This window comes from Ursus arctos, unplaced genomic scaffold, assembly GCF_023065955.2.
Source record: "Ursus arctos isolate Adak ecotype North America unplaced genomic scaffold, UrsArc2.0 scaffold_3, whole genome shotgun sequence".
NCBI classification, from domain to species: Eukaryota; Metazoa; Chordata; class Mammalia; order Carnivora; family Ursidae; genus Ursus; species Ursus arctos.
This window is the reverse complement of record NW_026622985.1, coordinates 81,325,889-81,348,938: the sequence shown is the minus strand read 5'-3', so window position 1 is coordinate 81,348,938 and position 23,050 is coordinate 81,325,889. Positions and strand designations below refer to the sequence as shown.

Here is a 23,050-nt window from a genome sequence, read left to right as displayed (position 1 = left end):
TCACGAGATGAGCTAAAGACCTTCACCAACTTCTAAGGTTCTCATTGTGGGGAAGGTGCACTGTGCTTCCCTCTGTACCAAGGAAACGGGGCGGCAGTTCATATGCAAATGGCTCCCCACCCGCCAGGAGGAGGCTGAGGCCGCCTTGTCAGGCCTTGTCCCAGAGCCGCCTGGGAGTCCAGAAACCATTCTTTGGCCACCCCGGGCAGCACCACAGGAAACCAAGTGGGGCTAAAGCGGCAGGATGCCGGGGAGGTAAGGGTGGGGATGTGTTTGTAGCTGTATGCGAGGGGAAAGGAGGAAGAGAGAAGACACTCGATCCGGGGTGCGGGTGCTGGTGCCGAGCCAGGCTTGGCGGGAGAGTTTTCTGGTCTCAGGTGTGGGTTCACCCGTTGTCATACGTTCTTTAAGAAAGGCGTGGTGCGGTTTATGGAAATCCTTCCAAATGGTAATTATTGTTATTAGCAACGGTTCCATAGTTCCCAGATTTATTCATCTGTCTGTCACTCCCCTGAGAAGTCCCAATCAGAATGGCCCTTCATGTAAGTGACCACAGAGCATGGACTTGTCACGTTTTGAGTATTGCCAGTGGTAGGGTAAGAAGCCGATTAACTTCGGTGAAGATGCTTTTTTTTTTTAAGATTTTATTTATTTACTTCTTTGTCAGAGAGAGAGCACAAGCAGGGGGAGCAGCAGGCAGAGGGAGAAGCAGGCTCCCTGCTGAGCAAGGAGCCCGATGCGGGGCTCTATCCCAGCACCCTGGGATCATGACCTGAGCCACCCAGGCGCCCCTGGGTGAAGATTCTTAAGAAAACGAGAACAAGAGGTGAAATGAAATTTCCTTTATCTGTGGGGTGCCTGGGTGGCTCAGTTGGTTGGGTGTCTGACTCTTGGTTTTGGCTCCGGTCATGATCTCAGGGTCATGGGATTGAGCCCTGTGTCAGGCTTCATGCTGTGTGTGGAGCCTGCTTGGGATTCTCTCTCTCTAACCTCCCCTATATGCATGTACTCTCTGGCTTGCTCTCTTAAGTAAATAAATCTTTAAAAAAGGGGGAAAAAAAGAAATTCCCTTTATTTGTGTTTATTAGTAATTAGGGTAAAGGCTTGCATAAATTAGGGAAAGTTTGAAGACACATTTGCTTTCTGGTATGTGGAGTTTTAACATAAAGACCTATAAATATAAAGTATTACTGAGGTGTTTTGCCAGTAGTGGCCTCTGTACCTGCTTTAATGATACATTTATTCCAAACTTTAGGGAAATACCATGGACCATTTTCTGCAGGTTTCCCAGTAACTATGAAAGATTGTTTTTATATACAAATTTGTATATAAAGGAAATTATTTGTATTATTAAATAAGAAGTATATATGTGCATTTATAGACATAAGCAAAAACAAAATTTTGGGACTATTTCTATACAATTATTAGATTAAATAATAATTAAATTAAAACATACAGGGGCGCCTGGGTGGCTTAGTCAGTTAAGCGTCTGCCTTCGGCTCAGGTCATGATCTTGAGATCCTGGGATTGAGCCCCACATTGGGCTCTCTGCTGAGCGGGGAGTCTGCTTCTCCCTCTGTGCTCTCCCTCTCTCTCTCTCTCTTTCTCAAATAAGTAAAAAAATCTTTAAAAAAATACGTAAAATGATACGCCTTGTAAATGTCACAGTAATTCATGTCTTTCTACATAGAATGGGTTCATTCAGACTACCTTCCGCCTCAATATCAGAAGTCCTTCTGTGATAAACGTAACTGGTGATAATTTAGGCAGCAGCTTCTCTTCACTTCCCTCCTGTCCTCTCCCTTCCTCCACTTTTTATCTGCTCACGGTCCCGGCCACTACCGCCCGCGCTGCAAATACACAGGTAAGTGCCTGTGATGCTGCCCTCAGGGGCCTCCTCGTCTGAGAGTGTGGCCAGTAGAGCGTGTTTGCACGGGGAAGAGGTGCGTGAAGTTCCTGGACAAGGGAAGTTAAGTGGAAGCTGAGATTTCCGGTCAGGGTTGGCCCAGAAACAAGCCCTTCTAGAGGCACAGCCCTCGTGATGCATTGAATCATTTCATCTCCTTTTGGTCACCTTAGGGTTTCAGAGAAAGAAGTAGGCCTGTCTCACGCATGTGCTGCGGATTCTTGTCCTAGAGAAAGTCTTTTTTTTTTTTTTTTTAAAACAATCTCACCAGTATTATCTTCTGCTTTAGAAGCAAACTAACAAAGAAATCCATACCTGTGAAATGGTAATAAAAATTATTGAGGATGCACTGAATATTAGCTCAGGGCAAGGGGCTGAGAGAGGCGTGCTGTAGCTCGGGTTACATGTTCCGCATGAATTATCTGTGGTTAGAAAATATCAGTTATCTTCTGAAGGAGAGACTTGGCCATGTGTGTACCGTGAGACCCATCTGCCAGAAAGTGGAGGGATCAGGTCCTGTGGAAGCGCTCTCTAGGGCTGACTGTCATAGACGCCCGTAGTGCAGTGCCTGAGGCAGGCCATGGCCGCGCACTTTCCCCCGTGATGAAAATTCTGTGCGTTCTCAGCCAGTGCTGCCATTGTCTATGGATTAACCTCTTTACTAAAAAAGGGTGACCTGAAAAATGCTGAGTAATTTTGGTTCTTCTACACGCTCACGTCATGCTGAAGCTGGGAGCTTACCGATGGCGGTGGTCCTATGTGGGGACACTCCTTCCACGTGGGGAGGGCACACGTGAAGGAGAGGGAGAAGAGAGAGAGAACCTTATGTGGTTGGTCAGGCGGGAGGTTCAGATCAAATCCGTTCGCGACGGATGCCTCGGAAAAGCTGCTTGTTGCTGGGATTTAATTATCCCACGCTACGGAGGGCAGATTCTTATTTTCAGTACAGGAGTCAGTCAGTCTTAAATGCCAATGTCTCCGGCTCTGTCACTGGTACTTACAAAGGGAAGAGAAGGGAGAGGGGAAGGAGACAGGACGATAAATATTCTACCACTGCGTACTCAGATTGTGGTCCAGAGACCAGCAGCTTGGGCACCCCCAGAGAGCCTACTAGAAGTGCAGACTCTCAGGCCCCCACCCAGAGGTCTGAGCAGACCCCCAGGCAAGTCCTGTGGGCGGTGCTGTTGGAGAAAAGGCTGCCCTAGAGGGGCGAGGACAGTAGTCGATTGACCTGTCTCGGCACACTTCGAGGAAAGCCGAACAGCTGAGGCCTAGGCTCCGTAGGTGTTACATGCTGGCAGTCAGAGATCAAGTTTGTTTGCAGCTGGAGACCAGGCCCACTGATCATGTTTGACTACACCGCAGCGCCCCGTTTAGGGAAGCACTGGGGTTTGTTTACCGCACAGATGGCTGCCCCCTGGCTTGATGACGGCGCTGCTTCCCTGCCCTGGGGCAGAATGGTTTCCATGCCGACAGGTAGGCCTTGCTCCCTCCCGTCCCCGCCCCCCCCACATTAGCCAAAGAGCAGAGAGTAAAAACAGTACTTGATTAAAAGTTTTTAAAGAATTCATCATGTCCATTTTTTACTTTACATCACGTTATCATCATGGGTTTCTCAGGGAGAAAGTCTGCAAAAAAGTGTGGCCTCCTCAGTGATGTGCCAAGCATATTTTTCTGGTTTGAACTCAAACAGGTACAGCTGACAAGGGTCAGGATTGCATCATACTGATCCAAGTCTGGCTTTAAGAAGTACGTCTGTTTGGTCTTCTTTCATCGAGTGATGCAAAGATTTTTCTGTGTTTGATTTTTTTCCACTGTCTGCGATGATCAGTGTTACTTGTATCTAGATAAAAATCCACGAACTTTTCTTTTATGAAAGGAAGAATTAAAACCAAAAAACCCTCTTAGTGGTAAAAGGATTAAGACTACTAGAATCAGCCCTTGTGGGAGTTAGAGTTACAGCCCTGAAGAATCCATCAACTTTCTAGAAGCCCTGTCACGCCTGTGCTCTAGTTGAGTGGCTGGCTGGACTCTTGCCTGGATTATTTCAGTAGCCCACTGACTGGTCTTGCTGCTTCCCTCTTGCTTTCTCGTCAGTCTGTCTTCGACATAGCAGCCAGATCATATTAGCCTCTGTCCCACACACCTCAGTTGCATTCCAGGGCTCTCAAAATGAAAGCTTAGGGCCCATGACTTACCTCCCTGACCCCATATCCTGTTACCATCTCCCTTGCATATCCCAGTTTGGACAGGCTGCACTTCTGCCTCAGGGCCTTTGCACTTGCTGATTCCTCTGTCTGGCACTGTCTTTCTCAATCTATCTACATAACTCCTTCCCAAACTTTCTTTAGGACTTTGTTCATATGTCAGTTTCTCAGTGAGGCTTTCCTTGACCGCCCTATTTAAAATTTAATCTCCCCTCCCCACCCCCCCACACTGGGTATAATTTATGTTTTACTTAATATGTGTTCGTCGTTTGGCTCCTCCTAGAATATTACTTCCTTGAGAAGAAGGGATTTTGTCTTGTTCGTCTTGTGTTCATAGCACCTGGAACAGAGCCTGGCTTATTTGAGGTGCCTTCTGTTTGTGGAATGAATGAGTGAAGTCGGCTTCATGACTAGACATGAGTTTAGATCCAGGAGCACTGTGGGATTTCTTCCTACCAGTACCGTTCTCATTCACATCACATACAAGGACTGAAATGTTAGGAGAACATCTTTAAAATATTAACCACAGCTGTGAGCCATCGAAAGCATTCTACGCAGTGCGTTAGCAAATGCCAGCTAACTGTTGATTTGTAAGGCAAATGGGAGACTAACGCAGTACACAGCAGGTCCCCTGTGTGCCGGGGCCCAGGGAGGAAGAGGAGGAACAGTATCTGGGGCCTCCTTCAGGAGTCCCCACACTTCTTGCTGTCAGCCCTTCACTTGTGTCAAGATCCCACAGCACACTCAGAGTCTTCAGTTCCCCCCCCTCCAAGGACGGTACAGGTGTTTGTGTGCACACGGGTGTGCATGGATGTTTGTTTGCTGGTGTTGTCTCATCGAGGGCTTCCTTTGGCCACAGTTTATGTTTTCCCTTTTGTTTATAGCGTTTCTTAGTAACCCACTGCTGCAAGTCCTCTGTGCGGAGTTGCGACCCAAATGTATCTTGAACTTTGTGCTATTTGTCTTTTAGTATCGTAAGATTTATTGTGGCCGTGGAAGTCAAGGTAACAGTGGTGTTCCAGAAGTGAATGTAGAGAATGCCTGTGTAATTACTGGTGTTGCCTGGGTGGGAGGACACACTAGGGAGGATGGAGCCCAGTCAGGGAAGCCGTACGGTCTGCCTGGCAGAATTATTCCTGTTCTGGTGATGGGTGCAACAGGTTCTAACAGCCCAAAGCCATCCTTCTTCCTTCAATAAAATACTTCTTGAATGTCCACTCTTGAGGAATGGGCTCATAAAATGAGCCCAGTATCCACCTGCATGGAGCTTCTTATTACTCTAATGGGGCAAATAAGCATAAATAAGCACATATATGTGTAATTATAAGCTGTTACGATAAGTGCTACAAAGGAGAAGATCAAGATGCTATGGGAGCTTCAAATAGGGAAATTTGTCCCAGTCTTGGGGTCAGGGCACATTCAGCATAGGATCTGCCGGTTACTAGGCAAGTGTGTGCTTTGAGGGGGGAAGGGACAGAATGTTGTGTATTAATTTCCAGGCAGAGGAAGTGAGGTATGCAAAATCTCTGAGGTGCTGAGGGATTTTGCACGTTCAAGAGAGTGAAAGTAGACCAGAGTGGCTGCAGTGGGTGAAGATGACAGGGTGGGTGGTGCTGGAGGAAGCAGGGCAGGTGAGCAGGGCCAGAGCGAGGCCTTCAAGTCAACTTTTTGGGTCTTTATCATGAGCCCAACATACAGCACTGAAGGGGTTTGAGTAAGGTTGAACCGTGAGCTGTTTTCGATCTTTGGATGTAGACTCTGGACGCACCAGATAATGGTGGATAATGGACTGGAAGGGGGAGAGTGGAAGCTGGGAATACATGGGAGTGTCTTGAGTTTGTCCAGAAGGATGATGGCGCCTGGACTAGGGTAGTGTGGTACCGGAGATGGGAGGACACTTGTCTGGAGGGAGAATGTTGGAGGCCATTGGCATTGAAATTGTGATTGCTCTGATATGTTTGCTGAACAGTCTTCAGTTAATTTGGCTTGACCCTTCACCTGCCTGTAAGGTGCCTATACCTGAGATTTCAGGAAATAACTTGTTGACTAAGGAAACGTGAAGCTGGATGGAGCAAGTGTCCAGACTGTCTGGCAATTACAGTTTTCATTGTATATGAATATGAAGGTATTAATAGCTTTATACGTCAATCTCTTATGAGCTTTGTTCGCATGAATCAGTACTGATAAACGTAATCATTTCTGAAACCTTAGGGAGATAGACTTTTGGACGGAAGAGATTTGAAAGACAGTCATGAATTACCTGTCAGTCCTGAATTCCCAGAGGTAAATGTCACCTGGTGAAAATGCTCTGAACAGCTACCTTCCCTAGGCAGTACCCTCTTTTTCAATGAATTCTTTTCCATTGTCATTTTAAAAAAAATTTTAAGTAGATCTGTGCTAGCTCTGTTCGCCAGTTGTTTCTGCCCTTAAAGCAGCAATTATTTTCCCCAGTGCAGAAAGGTGCTGCCCACCTAAAAAAAAAAAAAAAAACTTGAAAGGGAATGTAGTTTGAAAAGGCATAATAAATGCCTTTTCAGAGGCATTTATTTCAGAGTCAAGGAGAACCTTGTCCTAAGTTGTTTCCCTGTGCATCTAACTTTATAATATGGCATGTTGATTTCCTTTAACCATAAAGTATCTGTTTTCCAAATCTCCTGTTATCTAGATGTACAGTGATAGTGTCTCAATGGTTCTGCCTAGGAACTCAGGAAAGTTACTCAGCTGGAGTAATTGACGAAGGCTTCGTGAAGCCCTTTTGGTGCTCCTGAGTTCAGAAGATGTCAAACAGTGATAGACAACACATGTGTGCCTTTATGACCACTCACTGTATTTTCCTCATCTCTTTCAGGAGGAAAATGGAAGAAACAGAGGTATACTTTCAGATGGAACAGAGGGAGCCACTGAGCGGGTAGGTAACTGAAATTAGCAGATGTGTATACAGTAACTCAGTGAATTCGTACTTGTGACGTCCTTACAAGAGTTCCTGGCATATAGTAAACACTATACGTGTTTGCTCTTGTGAAGTTCTTTTAAGTGTGCCTGAGCCCGAAACAAACCAGTCATACAACCAAAAAGTACCCAACAAAAACAAACCCTTTGCTCCTAAACCAATTGGGAACATCATTGGTAAACTATTTTTTTCTTTTTTTCATCATGTAAATTCTGTGGGACCTATTATGCTGGCCTGAGAAACTTACTGTCTTAATCTTTGAGCACCCACAGTGTTTGAATACCCATTCATTTTTGATTTTGAGCATTCATTCATGATGACCTTTTAAGTGTCAGATCTGCTTCCGTTTTGAAGAAAACAAGGTCTTAAAAAATTCTTGAAGAAACAGCTCCCTATCATTTGGGGAATGAGATTGCAAAGTTGACCTGTCACCTTTCTCCTCCCCTGTGTCCACCTGTCTGGATCTGCACAGTTCCTGCCTTTTTGCCTTGCTGTGGGGAGGCTGGGGTCTCCTGATCCACATCTCACCTTCCCTCTCATTGCAGCTCTTCTGTCTCCCCTGGCTCCTCTCCCTCAACATGTCAGCTCGGTTCAGGACCCAGAGGAGACGCTGGGAGTGGGGTCCACAGTCTGATTAGGTAAAGTTAGACATTTCTCTAGATGGCATTCACATTGCAGCTGCTTCCCCCCAACTTTAAATAGTTTACTTTCAGTACTCTCTTGTTTTATGTTTTGTCACACTTCCCTTTTGGGATTTGGGGATATTACCTTTGGAAGTTACTTTTTTTTTTTTTTTTTTTTTTAAGATTTATTTATTTATTTAAGAGGTGGGGAGGGGCAGAGGGAGAGAGAATCTTAAGTAGACTCTGAGCTGAGCTCGGAGCCCGATGCGGGGCTCAGTCTCAGGACCCTGAGATCGTGACCTGGCTGGAAATCAAGAGTCAGATGCTTAACCGACAGAGCCACCCAAGTGCCCCAGGAAGTTACTTTTCTGTTTGGAGGTCTTACAGGTGATACTGTCACCTCGAGAGGGGTGGGCCCTGTGGTGCACTCCATGTGTAGTGGCTTTCAGACCTTTGTACTGGAAGCCCACAGGAAGAAGTAGATGTTACATGAGGACCCCGCTCACACATCTGTACATGTGGATGTATGGGTTCCCAAATAATATGTATACTATTGGTGAGCTGTGATATAATTTCCTTTTTTCCTTTTTTCTCTTTTTTCTTGCTTCTTTTATCTCCCGTGCTCCTCATAACCTACAGAATAGGTTTCCTATCCTGCTGGTCAGTTGTACTTTGACAGACTTGTAGTATTTTTAGGTGGCGGTAGGGGCACATGCTTTCTTCCTTTCCATGTTCTGTAGTAACGTGCACAAGTCTCTGTTACCCCTAAACACTCCCTCAAACTTGCCTTATTTTAATTCTTTATGTGCAAAACTCTCTCTTTCCTTTTGTTTCTGTTTTTTTAAAGAGTTGTTTATTTATTTTTAGAGAGAGTGTGCATACGGGGGAGAGGGACAGAGAGAGAGAGAAACTCAGACTCTGTGCCGAGCCTCACCCGGGGGGTGGGGATGGGGGTGATCCCAGGACCCTAAGATCATGACCTGAGCTGAAATCAAGAGTCGGACACTCAACCAACTGAGCCACCCAGGCACCCATCTCCTTCCTTTTGCAACTAAGCTTTTGTTTCTATTTTTCATGTACCATTCACTTCTCAGCCCTCTTCATTTGAACTTTGACCTTTCTTTCCTGACCAATAGCCAAGAATCATTTTACCGTTTTGAGTGAAACAAATTCCTCTGTGCTATTAGATCTTGCCTGTTAAATGTAACTGTCAAAAAGTAGCACTTTACCTGTATCTGCTTAGATCCCCATATTCAGTTTCTCAGAAACATACCTTTTCTGGTGGTCTGATCTCACAATGCATGCCCTTATCTGGTCCCAGGATCACAGAATTATAGCAGTTCAGGGGTCTTCTGTATCCTCTTCTTTTTGGTTGGCGTCGTGGGCTGCAGAGAGACACCTGCTGGCTCAGATGTAGAGTTGTATTGTTTTGCTATCCTGAAAAAATACTGTCATTTTTAGGACCTTCAGCTTTCATGATACGAAGGTAAGCTTGTATGTTGGAATGCACTGAGGCCACTCACCTAACCCCCTCAAGCATTCTAAGGCTCTCCAGCTCCACATCTAAGGAACTGCAAAGTATTCGTATCCTATCACCCACTCAGAAGCTGGTACCTAAAGGGGAAAAGAATTTCATGGTAAAACTAGATTCCTTCCCTTCATGTGTTCCTCACGGGACCACAAACTGATAGTTCAGTAAAGCACCCAGTAAGCCGAGATCCATTTAAAACTTTTGGAAATGATAATTCACTCTTCCAAGATAGTTAAGAACTTAAGTTTTAAATGGTTTAGGTTTGCAGCTTGGTTTGTTATATGGGCGGTACATTTGGTTCTAGTTATAAGTCTAGTGCTGGAAAACAGGAATCTAAAATCTGTTGCTGCTTTATTTTGATGTCCTCATTGGAATATCATAGTGACTTCTTTGCAGTGCTTATCTTAGCAGAATTTTTGTTGTTGATCTCAGAGGCAGGCTTATTTATAAAGAAATCATAATTATATACACCTAAGATTACTCAGTGCATACAATAGATTTTAAAGATTTTAATGTGCAAAGTGGCTATTTTATTATTTATTTATTTTATTTTATTTTTTTAAAAGATTTTATTTATTTATGTGACAGACAGCCAGCAAGAGAGAGAACACAGCAGGGGAGTGGGAGGGAAGAAGCAGGCTCCCAGTGGAGGAGCCCGATGTGGGACTCGATCCCGGAACGCCGGGATCACGCCCTGAGCCGAAGGCAGACGCCTAACGACTGCGCTACCCAGGCGCCCCTTTATTTTTTTAATTTTAATTTGTTTTTAGAGGGAGAGCATACGTACACGAGCTAGGGAGAGGCTGAGGGAGAGAGAGAGAGTCTTAAGCAATCTCCACACCCAGTGCAGAGCCCAATTCAGGGCTCAACATGGGGCGATCTCACTGCACTGAGATCTTGACCTGAGCCAAAATCAAGAGTTGGACGCTTAATTGGACTGAACCACCCAGGTGCCCTGCAAAGTGGTTCTTTTAAACAAAACTAATGTCCACCTGTCTTTGAGGACTATTTCTAAGATCTTGTAGACAATAAATGAGGCAACATACTCGTGTTTTCTGTCCTTGTCACGTCCTGGTACACAGTGCATGCCTGGAAGCCAGTAAAAAATGCCAGAATGTGTACGTCGGTCCCTTTAATCAAGAGCTTTGAGAGCGTGCGGGAGAGGAAGCTAAAGCCTCACCCCTGCCCTGGCTCCCCCCTCACAGCACTTGTCTCTTCTCCCCTCCACTGTAGAAGATGACCTAAGTGTCCTCGAACAAGACCGTACCTGCAGCTTCAGGGAATGGCAGAAAAGAATGTTATTAATGGTTCAAGGGGAGAAATTACGGCAGAAATAGAAACAGTGTTTGGGAACATAAAATACTCTGTTTGAGTTTAATAACCCCAAAGCAGAAGAATAACACGTATTTTTAAAAAATACTTCATACTCGCCCAATTTTTCTGGCCATCTTCCTGTATTCCTGTTGTGAGAGGGGAACCTGAGGTGAAAATAGAAACCGTTACTCCTTTTATCAAGGCCCCTAGATTGATCATGAAAAGTGGGAGAAGTCACGTCAGGTAGCCAAGCACTTCTTCTGAAAGCATGAATAAAAGAAACAGAAGACCATAAACCACCAGAGAGGAAACAAAGTGTGGTATGGCTGGTGAGTTTTGAACTTCAGTGCTTCCGTCTGGTTATATGGTTGTTGTCCTGAAATAAGGGAAGTGGACTGCTTGGTCCAGTGATGTTCCCAGCATTGAGTATTTCCTACGTGCTAAGCATTGGGTGAGGAGCCTGAGGGTAGACAGATACTGCTGTCATCCCAGTGTTATTGTTTTTCTTAAATTCAGTTAATTAGCACATAATGTATTATTAGTTTCAGAGGTAGAGTTCAGTGATTCATCAGTCTTGTATAACACCCAGTGCTCATTCCATCCTGTGCCCTCCTGAATGTCCGTCACCCAGCTACCCCATGCCCCCACCCCGTCATCCCACTTTTACAGACTGTGCATGTTACGAGGAAGCTCAGTGAGCCTAGTGTGTGAAAGAAGTCCATTACCTAACCCCTGTCAGGAGTGAGGCATCGCCAGTCCCTGAATGCTGGTTGGCTTTGAATAATGTTGCTTACTGAAAGCTTTAGAAAAAGCTTTTGATTTTATATTGTTGATGAGCTGTGATAGTCAGAAAGGAAAATACCACTACTAAAAGAAAAGGGTTTTTTGTTTGTTTTTTAAAGATTTTATTTATTTATTTGACAGAGAGAGAGAGAGACAGCCAGCGAGGGAGGGAACACAAGCAGGGGGAGTGGGAGAGGAAGAAGCAGGCTCCCAGCAGAGCAGGGAGCCCGATGCAGGGCTCGATCCCAGGACCCTGGGATCATGCCCTGAGCCGAAGGCAGAAGCCTAACGACTGAGCCACCCAGGCGCCCTAGAAAAGGGGTTTTAATAGATTTAAAAAGTAACTACGGGGCACCAGGGTGGCTCAGTCGGTTGAGCGTCTGACTCTTGGTTTCAGCTTGGGTCATAGTCTCAGGGTCCTGAGATCAAGCCCCGCATCGGGCTCCAAGCCTAGAGGGGAGTCTGCTTGAGATTCTCTCCCCACCCGCACTCTGTTTCTAATTAAGTTAATCTTTAAAAAAAAAAAAGTAACTCAGATTTTTCTGAATTTGGAGTATCACTTTAATAATCCTGATGTTAAAGATTTTTGTAAATATTTGCAGTCTCCAGTCCACTGTTTAGTCCTCAGAGATAGAATAGTGTAATATTTTAAAATATTGTAAAGTTTTAAAAATTAGAAGTAACATTCCCTTTTAAAATCTGTGTAATCAGCATGAATATCTGAATATATTTCCTGAGAATCTTGTATTTTCAGAAGTACATAGTATATTTTGCTATTGCAGTGGGAAGTTTAAGGCAGACCGATTCCGAAGGATTTCAGTGTTTTGGGTATGTCTACATCAACAGTTGGAAGAAAATAAATCCAGTACCTCTCATTGAAGGGGCAAATAAATATATATGACCAGTTTTCAGTTGACCACCTTAATGGGAAGAAACAATACCATGGTTAATCAGAAGTTTTCTTTTTGCAGTAACTTATTTTCTTGTTTAGTTTTTGCTTTAGGGCTCTTTGTTTTCTGGAGCACAGGGGAGCTGGCATTGGACTTAGAAGTGGCTCAATATATAATTGTGAAAAAGAGGAATATCTCTGTAATTTAAAACACACTGCAAATATTGCCAAGTGTTTAGAATTAATACATAGGGAGTTTATTACGTTTCATACTCACTTGCCTTTTCTTAAAACTATGAATGTCCAGGGCAAAGCAGGAAGTTAAAGTGAGACTCTGTCTTGACAAGCCTTCCTGGGCTCCCCTCCCCCGCTATCCCCCCCCCCTTTTTTTCTTTTAAGGCAAAATTAGTGTAGGATGAAGATCAAAGATACTGGAAGGGGAAAATAAGTTGGAAAATAATTTAAATTTGAGCTTGTGAATTTGGAATTGAAAGGAAGGTTAGAGGCCATTTACCTTAACCTTTTCCATTTACAGATAAGGAAAGTGAGTTCCCCAGAGCTCCTACGGCTTGCACAAGGCCACAGAGCTATTAAGAAGCAAAACTGATCCTGACAGGGAGAGAGTACTTACTGCACCAGAGGTTTTAGTGGGATGTTTTTTTCCCCCTTTATTGAGGTATAATTGACAAATAATATGGTCAGATAAAGTGTACTTTGACATGTATATATGTATCTCTCTCATATCCCTGGTCAAAGGGTTTCATTCACTTGAATGATTTTCAAAAATGGGTATTAAACCTCAGTCGTCTTTGTCTTTTGTTTTTAACAAACTACTTGGAAAGCACGTGTCTTAGCAAAGTGCCCTGGGAAACAGAGCCTAGTCCTATACCCTGTTTTTTCCCCACTCTGCTGGACTGGGGGGCAGCCTGACATGTGCACAGATAGGAAAGGAAGAGAGACACTGTCTGTGTCTCTGTGAACACGAAGCTTGGGTAGGATAACTTTTCAACCTGGACCCACTTCCTTTCCTCACAGTGGTTGCTCCCTGGGGAGTTCCATGTGTTTCTAGCTGTGTGTACCCCTTCACAACCTAGAGAGCACCCCTAATTCGTGTATCCTCGGGAGGCATCTGGTAGATCCCATCAGTAAACAAAATGTTCCTGTGCAGAAGGTTATTAGCAGTATTATTTTTTACTGGTATAGAAGCAGTTTTGGCGTTGGCCGTTAACTTACTAGTGCACTGAGCGTGCTGAGGCCACAGTTTTGCCTTTGACTCCCTTCCCCCTGCCCCAGAAGTCATTCAGCTTCCCAGTTTAAGAAAACCTGATTCCCACGGCCAAGCACTACCCTCCTCTTTATGGCTGTCTTCAAAATGAATGCTCTCGGTCCCAAGCAGTGAAACAGAGTCAGTTGGCAGCAAAATGAACATCATCGCCCCTCAAAAAAATCCCAGTATGTCATACTACTAGTAAAAAGTGTCGTATTTTATCCACAGTCTTTATCTTTCTTAGAAACTGATCAACTAAATTGCTACATACTTGAATCATCCTTTTTTTAAAAAAAACTATAGAAAATGTATCCTAGCCCCTGTGGAAAGTATTGGTTTTAGACACAATGAATGTGTTAGAAATAAACAGTATAATCTGACCTAGAAAAGAAGTAACTTTAAATATACCTAAAAATAACCTAAAAATTATTATAGTGATAAATAGTAAAATCATATTTCTGACTTGGGTTATGACATTGACACTGGCATGGACACGGTTATTACTCAGTTAGAAATTTTATTTTGACTGAACTCTCTATATATGTATTTTTAAAAAGTGTTAAACCATTGCCTCACTTTTTTTTTTTAATTTACTTTTTTACTTACAAGTAATCTCTGCACCCCTTGTGGGGCTCAAACTACAGCCTTGAGATCGAGTCGCGTGCTCTTCTGACCAAGCCAGCCAGGCGCCCCTACCATTGCCTTACTTTAAATAGGTTTCTGGGAGAATGTGTGTGTATAAGCAAAGGCTGGGAAAGCATTGTCACAATATACTTGAGCCTCAGATTTTGTCTTAGTTATATGAGTACTGCATTACATTTTGAAAGAATCCTGAATTATTCTCATAGTTCAGCTTTCCACGTAACAGCGTGTTATGCATTAATTTTTTGTAATTTAAGTTTGAAAGATAATTATGTTTGGCCACAAGGCGCTTTTATGAGGAAAGTTTCAAATTACGTAGCCAAAGTGGGGAGGTCAGACCAAGATCTGAACATGGTTTCCCTTTGGTTCCAGGGTTCATTTGCACTGGCCATTTTAACTCAGATGGTAGACGCCGAGGAGTAGTACTTCCTTCTCCCTTCAGTATGGAGAAGCACGTTGTGTTTGCTCAGCATTGAAACAGCACTGTGTTATTTTATTACTCGTGGACCTGGTAGCTAGGAAAGGTAACCATGCTACCAAGAGTAGTGTTGATTTTTACTTAATTTACTGTCTGTCTAGGCTGTGTCTATAGGGCTTACTATATACCCTGAAGGCAAGGATGGGTAGACTGGACGAAAAAGAGAAAGCTTTGGCACATAATTCTTTCATATTTTTTCTGAAACACAAGGGTGCACCTTTCACAGTGTATATTGTATCGGCGATAACTTTGGATCTTGTTTGAAACCAATGAGGAGAGTAACGCAAGTGGGTGCAAAGAAAGAAGCGCCCCTCGGAGCCCCGTGTAACCCAGACCGACAGTAAACACGAGGGCTGCCAGCTGCTCACTTGTCTGAGGAGGTAAGACACGGAAGATGGGTTGGAAATGATTGGCTAATGGGAAAGTTTAAGCACCCAAGAATGAATTCTTTTTAACCTTAAGTGAATAAGGGTTCGATTCATTACTGAAAAGTAGGGACGCACTCAGTTGCAGTTTTACATGTTTCCTAGGGAGGGAAAGAAGAGATGGAGTGTGAACTAATTTGTGGGGAAGCGCGTTCAGAATGCATCAGGGTTTCGGAGGGTAAAGGAGGTTGTCTGTGGCATCAACGGGGGCTTTAACTGCAGGAGAAAGTAGGAGGACGGCAAAGCCGAGGCTAGAGTGTTAGCAGTGCAAGTTTGTCTTTGGGGTGTATTTATTTCCTGTGTCCTCCCCAGTGTCACAGACTTCCTCTCAATTAGGGATGATTGTGGTCTGAACTGTTAAGGATGCTATACAGTTAAGCGTGAAGGCCCTCGATCCAGACTTCTGGGTTCAGATGCCGCTCTGCTTCAGAGGCAACTGACTTAATTCTCAGACTCTTCATCTGTAAAACACAGATAGTATTAATATTTACCTTTGTGGGGTTCTTGGGAATGGCATGTAAATGAGTCAGTGAGAGCACTGTCAGGTGCATAGTAAGCCCTCAGCATGTGTTAGCTATTACTGTATTATATGACCCTACTTAATTGTTTTTAATAATCTCATCCTCTCTCCATAACCTCTGACTTGAGAGATTAGACACTAAACTGATGAGTGAGTGATAGTGACTTGCATGGTATCTTTACAGTTGTTGGTTAGTAACGTAAATGCATCTTGCTTTGTGGGTCAGTTTCCGAGATGAGGCCACGTAGGCACAGCGCCGATTAAATTAAGTCCGCACGTGTAGCCTCCCACCTCGTTTCAAACATGATCTTTAATCTTCTTTCCTAATAAACTGTTTTCATTCCTGGGCCTCACAGAAAGGATTATGTTTTACATCATGAAAAAGAACACATAACACGCACACGTAAAAGAAACAACTGTTCTATAAAATAGTAGTTACACTAAGTGTGAGAAACCCTTGTTTTCTATTTTATTCTATTCTGTTTCGTTTTTATAAAAATGCTGCTTGCAATGCATTGAATTTATTTTACAACTCACCCTACAGTTTGAAAAACACTGCATGAAGACCAGTTTGACTTTTGTCCAGAACCAAATGGCGGTGGGGGGGGGGGGTACCTTTGATTGTAACCAATATTCCCTTCCTTTTCTGTCCGCACTTGCCCAGTAACGGAACGGGAATTCACCACCTTTAGACACACCCAGTCACACTCACGCTCACACTCACATTCAAGAATGCAATCCGTCTATTTAGTAAGGCCGAGTTTGTGTTGTGACCTAAAAGGTCTTTAAATATTACTGTATTTCGGATTTACTTTTAGCATATTTGTGATGTTAAAAATGCATGTAGCTCAGGGCACTTGGCTGGTTCAGTCTGTGGAATGAGCAGACCCTTGATCCTCAGGGTTGTGAGTTTGAGCCCCACATTGGGGGTAGAGCTTACTTAAGAAAAACTGCATGGAGTTCATATCACTAGAAGATAGGGTCCAATAATCATTTTCAGGAAACAGTTTAAGGTTAGGTATGATAATAGTAGCACATTTTTCAGGTCGTGATACCTAACTTCTATTCCATCCCACCCCTCCCTAATTAAATAAGGAGTTAACAGTGTCCTACAGAAAGATGATTTGATTGTTAGGACAGAGAGTTGTTGTTAGAACTAGAGAGTTGTTACACTGTGCTGTCTATAGGCTGGGTTTGTTCCTTTTGGCCGGCACCGTTTGTTGGAGAAACTACTGCTCAGAGCTTTTCATGCCCTGTGACCATGAAGCTAAGCACATACCACTACCTACCCCATGCCGAGCCTTGACTCTGTTCTCATCGACTGAGTCACCAGCCAGGCCAAATAAATTGCTTCTTTTGAAAGGTTGACAACCAGATTCTTACCAGGTTTACCACACAAAGCCTTCCCACATTATAAACACTTGCTTCGCGCACATTCTGGTCACCCCCATGACCAGTCGCACGTTGCCTCTGGTCAGCCTCCCAGACTCCCCCGCTCCATACAACAGCCGGGCTGTCCTAGCTCAGCTAAGAGGTCTAATCCAACACTTTTCCATCCTACTTGGTGGAACTCTTATTAAATCCTCTTCTTTTCCCACTCCCTTTTTCAGGTTTTAGTCTTTGTGAAGTCCACCCATACATATGACCACATTTTTTTTCTATATTTCAAGTAAATCTCTCTTTTTCTAAGCCTTTTTCTTTCTTCCCTCCATTCAGTTTTGGAGAGCCCCTCCAGCGATGCTAGTCACAGCTTTAAGCTCAAGCGTAGGGGTATAATCATTATCAAAGGAAAAGAATGTAGTATATTTGGAGGTAAAATAAGGCGTAATAACGAATGTCATCAACTTTTGAGTAATCATGAGTGTCTTAGTGTAGGTCATCCTCTCCTGATTAAATTTTCTTACACATCTGCATACAGAAAAATAAAAATCAGTCTTAGTTCTGTTAGTTTATTCCTTATATAATTACTAGTATTGCAACACAGAATATACATTTCATTTCAGGTAAACAGTATTACAGATACACTATAAGTAAAATAAGTTTCTGTGTCTTGATCTGGCTATTATCACTAGCGGCATCATTTCTAAGGGAAAAGTAGCTTCAGTTATAAACCACGAACGTAGATACATTTGGGGAACATAACTAGGAGTTTGAGGACTATTTATAGTCCTTATTTCTCTTACCCATGCTTTTGGTTCCTGGAAAGAGGTTGACTATTTTAAAATCATCTAAGTATTAGTAGAGTGCTCCCATGGTTATTTTTAATAATAAATTAAAATGAAAATCATGGGAGAATTTACAGTATTTTGAAATGAGAAATATGGTTAATCATGAATTTTGAAACGTAAGTCCCTTGTATCCCTTCTATGTATGTGAATGTTTATGACACTGTCTTGGACATAGAGTTTGCTACTTTAAAATACCATGTTTATTCTGAGGGACAGAACATTGGGGCCTTTTCCTCATTCAAGTTGGTGGTCCCAGGTGACTCAGGACAGCCCCTTCACTCTGGCCATTGTCTTGCAAGAACACTGGAAATGTGATGTCTTTGCCTGAGGAGACACATTAACCTTTTAAAATAAAACTGGGGAACATCAGTCAGAAAATACTTAGAAAGAAAAGGCTGTTACATTTTCCTTAGAAGAAAAGGCTGTTAGCAGAATATTAGAGGCATTGGCTCTTCCTGAAGGCATTTCAGTCTTCTGTGTGATCTAGTATTACAATTTTTAAAATAACGATTACCTGGCAACACTTTAAATTCGTTCCTCATATTAAATCTCCAAGTAATTTTTTTTTTTTTGGTGTGCGTTTTCGTTTATAGTCTGAAACTTATTGTACCATCTGTGACAAGCTAATGGCCACTGATGAAAGTGGAATCACAGCAGGGGATCTTATATGTCCTGATAATGTTCTTATTCATTTAAAATGCATTATCTTGACAAAATTTTGTGTTTATAAAATGAGCCTGTGTGGTTCAGTCGGTTAGGCGCCTGACTCTTGATTTCGGCTCAGGTCGTGATCTTGGGGTTCTGGGATTGACCCCCATGTCGGGCTTTGCGCTGGGTGTAGAGCTTGCTTGAGATTCTCTCTCTCTCCCTTTGTCCCTCTACCCTGCCTCCCTCCCCAAAAAAAAAAAAAATAAAAAAAAAAATAAAAAAAAAAATGTTGAGCGTGTAAATATGCTAAGGATATCCTTGCCACAGAGATACAAATAGAGACCATAATTTTTGTGTTAGGGTCCACATTAGCCAAATATGAAATAGAATTGCCAAGTTTAATGTAGTGTAAGCAGCATTTGAAATATGACTTAACATTAAAAAATTATTATGTGTGCCCCACTTGGAGATGCAAAGGCGTACATAGAATAAGGTATGAGTTTTAAAAAGTCACCAGTTTATGAGCATAAAATAGAGCCCTTGGCGGGGGTGCCTGGGTGGCTTAGTCGGTTGAGGGTCTAACTCATGGTTTCAGCCCAGGTCGTGATCTCAAGGTCATCAGATTGGGCCCCGCATCATGGTCTGCACTTGGCGCAGAGTCTGCTAGTTCCTCTCCCTCTGCTCCTCCCTCCGCTTTCCTTCTCTCTCTCTCCCTGTCTCTCTCTCTCTCTCAAATAAATAAATAAATAATCTTTTTAAAAAATAGAGCCCTTGGCAGTGTTGCCTCAGTAGCCACCTTGGGGGATGACGAGTAAGTGGGCCCAAATAAGCCCCCAAGGAGGGACTTTCCCCCCTCTCGTCCACCACATCAGCTAAGGATGCTCCACTTTCATCTGGTGCCCATACTGGACTTTTCTCCTAAGATTTCATTTGGGGGAAAAATTTGGATCCAGAGCTAATGTATTGTTTGAGAACTGCTGTCCTGACAGACCCAAATTTTCCTGTTAGACAAAATACTTGGAACACCAGATACACTCTACATCAGCTCATGGTAAAAAGTTGAAGGTCTGAAGTCGGCTTCCTTACTGTCAGACGTCCGAGTGCCTAGTCGTCCTGAAACACAGAGGGGAGCACTGGAGAGCTTATTTCTAAATGTGGTGGTTGGGGTCCCCATATCCAGAAAGTTTCCTTACAAACTTCATGTGTATTGGAGGAGAAGGTAAAATCCTTTTTATCAAAGTGAAACATAATTTTCATACTTGCTCTTGATGTTCAAGTTACAGTGATGGGGTTTCCCCCTAGCACTTCGGACTGAAGTAAATTTGACTGGTCAAAGTAGAGAACAGGTGATTGAAAACTACTGTAAATATTCTGGAAGGTTCCACAATGCTAGGTTGGATAAAGAAGGTACCACAAGCAAGTACTGTGGAAAGATGGCATCATTTTAAATACGTTTCTCAGTTTCCTTTTTAAAAAAATCTTTTATGTGGGGGCGCCTGGGTGGCTCAGTCAGTTGAGCACCCAACTCTTGAATTCGGCTCAGGTTATGATCTCAGGTCGTGGGATTGAGCCCCATGTCGGGCTCCCGACGCTTAGCTCAGCGAGGAATCTGCCTGAGTTGCTCTCCCTCTGCCTCTCCCACCCACACACATGAGTGCTCTTTCTCTCTCTCTATCTCAAAGTAAATAAATAAATCTGTCTTTAAAAAACATCCTTTATGTGCAGGGGATGATGCGCGTGGAGGTGGGCACGGAAGGGCAATGTGAAGTCCAGGTTAGGGCGTGCATTGCTGGCGTGTCCCTGCTCTTAGATGTAGGCTCCTGAGCTTGTGTGTTTGTATGCTTCTGAAGAAGTTACTTTTTGGTGAGACTTCTGTGGCAAACAAACTGATAGAAAGTTCTTGATCGGGTACCTGGCACATAGTAAGCAGTCAGTAAACACGAGTGGCCTCTCTCCTTCATTTTCTTCCTCTTGTTTTTAGCAGTGTGTTTTTTGTTTGTTTGTTTTGTTTTCCAGTGGCAGCGTCTTTTAATGTAATCTTCACTTCAGCCTCGAGTACTGCATTTTTCAGGTTCTGCGGCTTGAGCTTTTCTCTTCTTAATGGAGCGATGAGGAGGGATCGGGGGTCGGCTCAGGTGAACCCAGACTGGCTGTCCTTTCCCTGGGAGTTAAAGTCACAAATTGTTCTGAAGAGACTTTAGTGTTCTTATTGCTTCTGATTTCAACAGTAATCAAAGACAAAATAACTGAGTAAGAAAGGAAAGTGACAGCAACTATAACCAGCTATTCAGTTCCATTGACAGGAAGAGTAGTCCTCAGACTTCAAAGTATATAAGACTAATCTAGAATCTAGTTAACATGCAGATTCCTGAGCTCTACCCCAGAGGTTCTTTTTTTTTTTAAAGATTTATTTATTTATTAGATGAGGGGGCGAGGAGGGGCAGAGGGTGAGAGACAATTCCAAGCAGACTTCCCACTGAGTGTGGAACCTGACACGGGGCTCAGTCTCAGAACCCTGAGATCATGACCTAGCTGATCAAGAGTCAGACGCTCAACCGACTGAGCCACTCACGCACCCCTACCCCAGAGACTCTAAGTCCAGTCCATTCTGATGCACATGGTCCAAGGACTACATGCTGAAGACCCCTAATTCTAGAAAGATCGGTTTACACCATTGCTCCATTATTCTTGGTTTTAATTTCTTGGTTCATCATTATTAGTGTAGCACAAAGATTAAATTTCTTTTGAGAATTTTCAGTATTTCTTGGTAATTTTGAGCCTCCAAACCATGGCTCAGAATTCTTGACTTAAAAGTAATGTGTACCATGCCTACACCTATGTATAACTCTTAGGCAGTCATATAACACGAAAAACTTTGGCAGTGGTTTGAGATTCGTTTGTAAATTGCCAGTGTTGACATAATAATTCTTTCTTTCATTGGCATTGCCTAGTGAAGGAGTCTCACTGTGGTTTGTTCTCCCCGTGGTTTCCGTAGTGTTAGAATGCTACTGAAAAACGAACCCTTTCTAGTTTTGACTCACTTAGGAGCTGTGTGTCGGTCGTCTTTCTGAGATGGGATATAAGAGAGGCATGCCCTGGAGGGGGCAAATCAGACTTCCACACGCGCTGCCTTCTTGTAGCCAATAGCCAGCTCAGAACGTGGATATTACGAGGTGCAGTTTCATTCATCAAGGGGATTTTCAGGCTCCAGCAACAAATGCTTTGCGTTTTGGGTGATTGCTTGGCTTTGGGCTTAGCTTTGACTCCGCCATAGAAACAAGTAGGTGCATCTGGCTGTTAGAAGAATTAATGGTAATTCAGGTAAGGATAAATTGGAGAAATCATTCCTTTCTTTCCTTTAGGTGGATTTGAGATTTTAGAAGAATTAGTCCTCTCTTTGAGAAGAGCTCAGAAGTATTTGCCTTATGTTTTTTCCCCCTCGGGATTGCTTTATTAGGGCTACTCAGTATAGATTCCTTTTAACGTGAAATCCACCCTCTTCAAAATGTAGTTTCATTTTCAGATATTGAAGCGAGGATTCCGTCTTTCTTTCCGTGCATGAAATTTTTTTTAAATGAAATAACTATAGTTGCTAAGATACTAATTACACATAGCTTCCTGGTTTAGAGCTGAAGTCTTATATTTTTAGGAAGTAGCTTTAAAAGTTGGGCAGGGGGAAATCGATGTTTGCATTTGATTTATGAAACAGTGATGTTGTATGTGTGTCAGACTTCTCCCTGTATTAAAGGCCAAAATTTGAGATGCTTAATCTGTTCTGACATGAGATCCCTCCCCCCCCCCCGCCCCGCCTTTCCTCTCTCCATGTTTTCTGGTGGTGGGATCCGCTCCACTTCTTTGCTCAGGCATGTGGTTTAGTCTGTGTACATTCAGTGCAGTGGCATTTTTCTTGAAAAAATGACTAAGGCTTCTTGGATGAATTCTCTCTTTGAAAGAGGTGGTAGAATTGCATCAGAAAAGCATTTACAGTAAATGGCTCCCCCCCCTTCCTGTAATGACCACATGTGAAAGAATGCATTAATTCTTGTTTTGAGGAAATGAGAGTTGTAGAGTTCTATGAAAAACTCCCTTTTTATTATTAATTAACCAGATTTGAATGTTAAAAATTCTAAAATCCAAATCACTTTGTGCTGTGTAAATAAATGTCACAAAGATACAGTTTGTCACTCCATAGTCTATATGGAGTAACCAATTATCTTGAATTCAAGAGGGGAAATAATATTGACTATGGCTCTAGTTAATGGCATACGCCTAACCTAAATTAACTTCTTCATAGTCATTTTCCATAGCAAAGTAATACATTTCTTAAGTATATTGCTGATTTGTCCTTCAGGATTTGATTCTCAGTGTGATAGAACGTGAAAGCTGGAAGCGGACTCCCATAGCTCATGTAGCCAGGGGTTCTCACGGGGACAGTACCGCCCCCTAGGGGTTATAGTAGGAATGAGATGGTGTTTGGTTCTACAGTAAAGGGCTTTTTTTTTTTTAATGGGTGGGAGTCAGAGATTGTAGATGTTCCACTGCGGAAAAGACAGAAAGAATTATCCTGTATCTCGCATGACTTTCAGCTGCCATCTTGGATATAAAAATCAGTTTATAATTACCTGAGCCTAGACCTAAC

At 43.0% G+C, this 23,050-nt stretch overlaps 1 long non-coding RNA gene across 6 annotated transcripts in view; it reads left to right on the top strand.

Annotated features, from left to right (window-relative positions):
- The window catches only part of LOC125281119 (uncharacterized), a 225,606-nt gene that overhangs the window by 106,658 nt on the left and 95,898 nt on the right, over positions 1 to 23,050 (top strand). For 2 of the 6 annotated variants that reach the window (XR_008956443.1, XR_008956442.1), the window contains one exon: positions 6,962 to 21,732. This is a non-coding gene — a long non-coding RNA (uncharacterized LOC125281119). The remainder of the gene's footprint in view (positions 1 to 6,961; positions 21,733 to 23,050) is intronic. The other 4 variants (XR_007188195.2, XR_007188198.2, XR_008956441.1 and 1 more) reach the window with 2 other exon arrangements.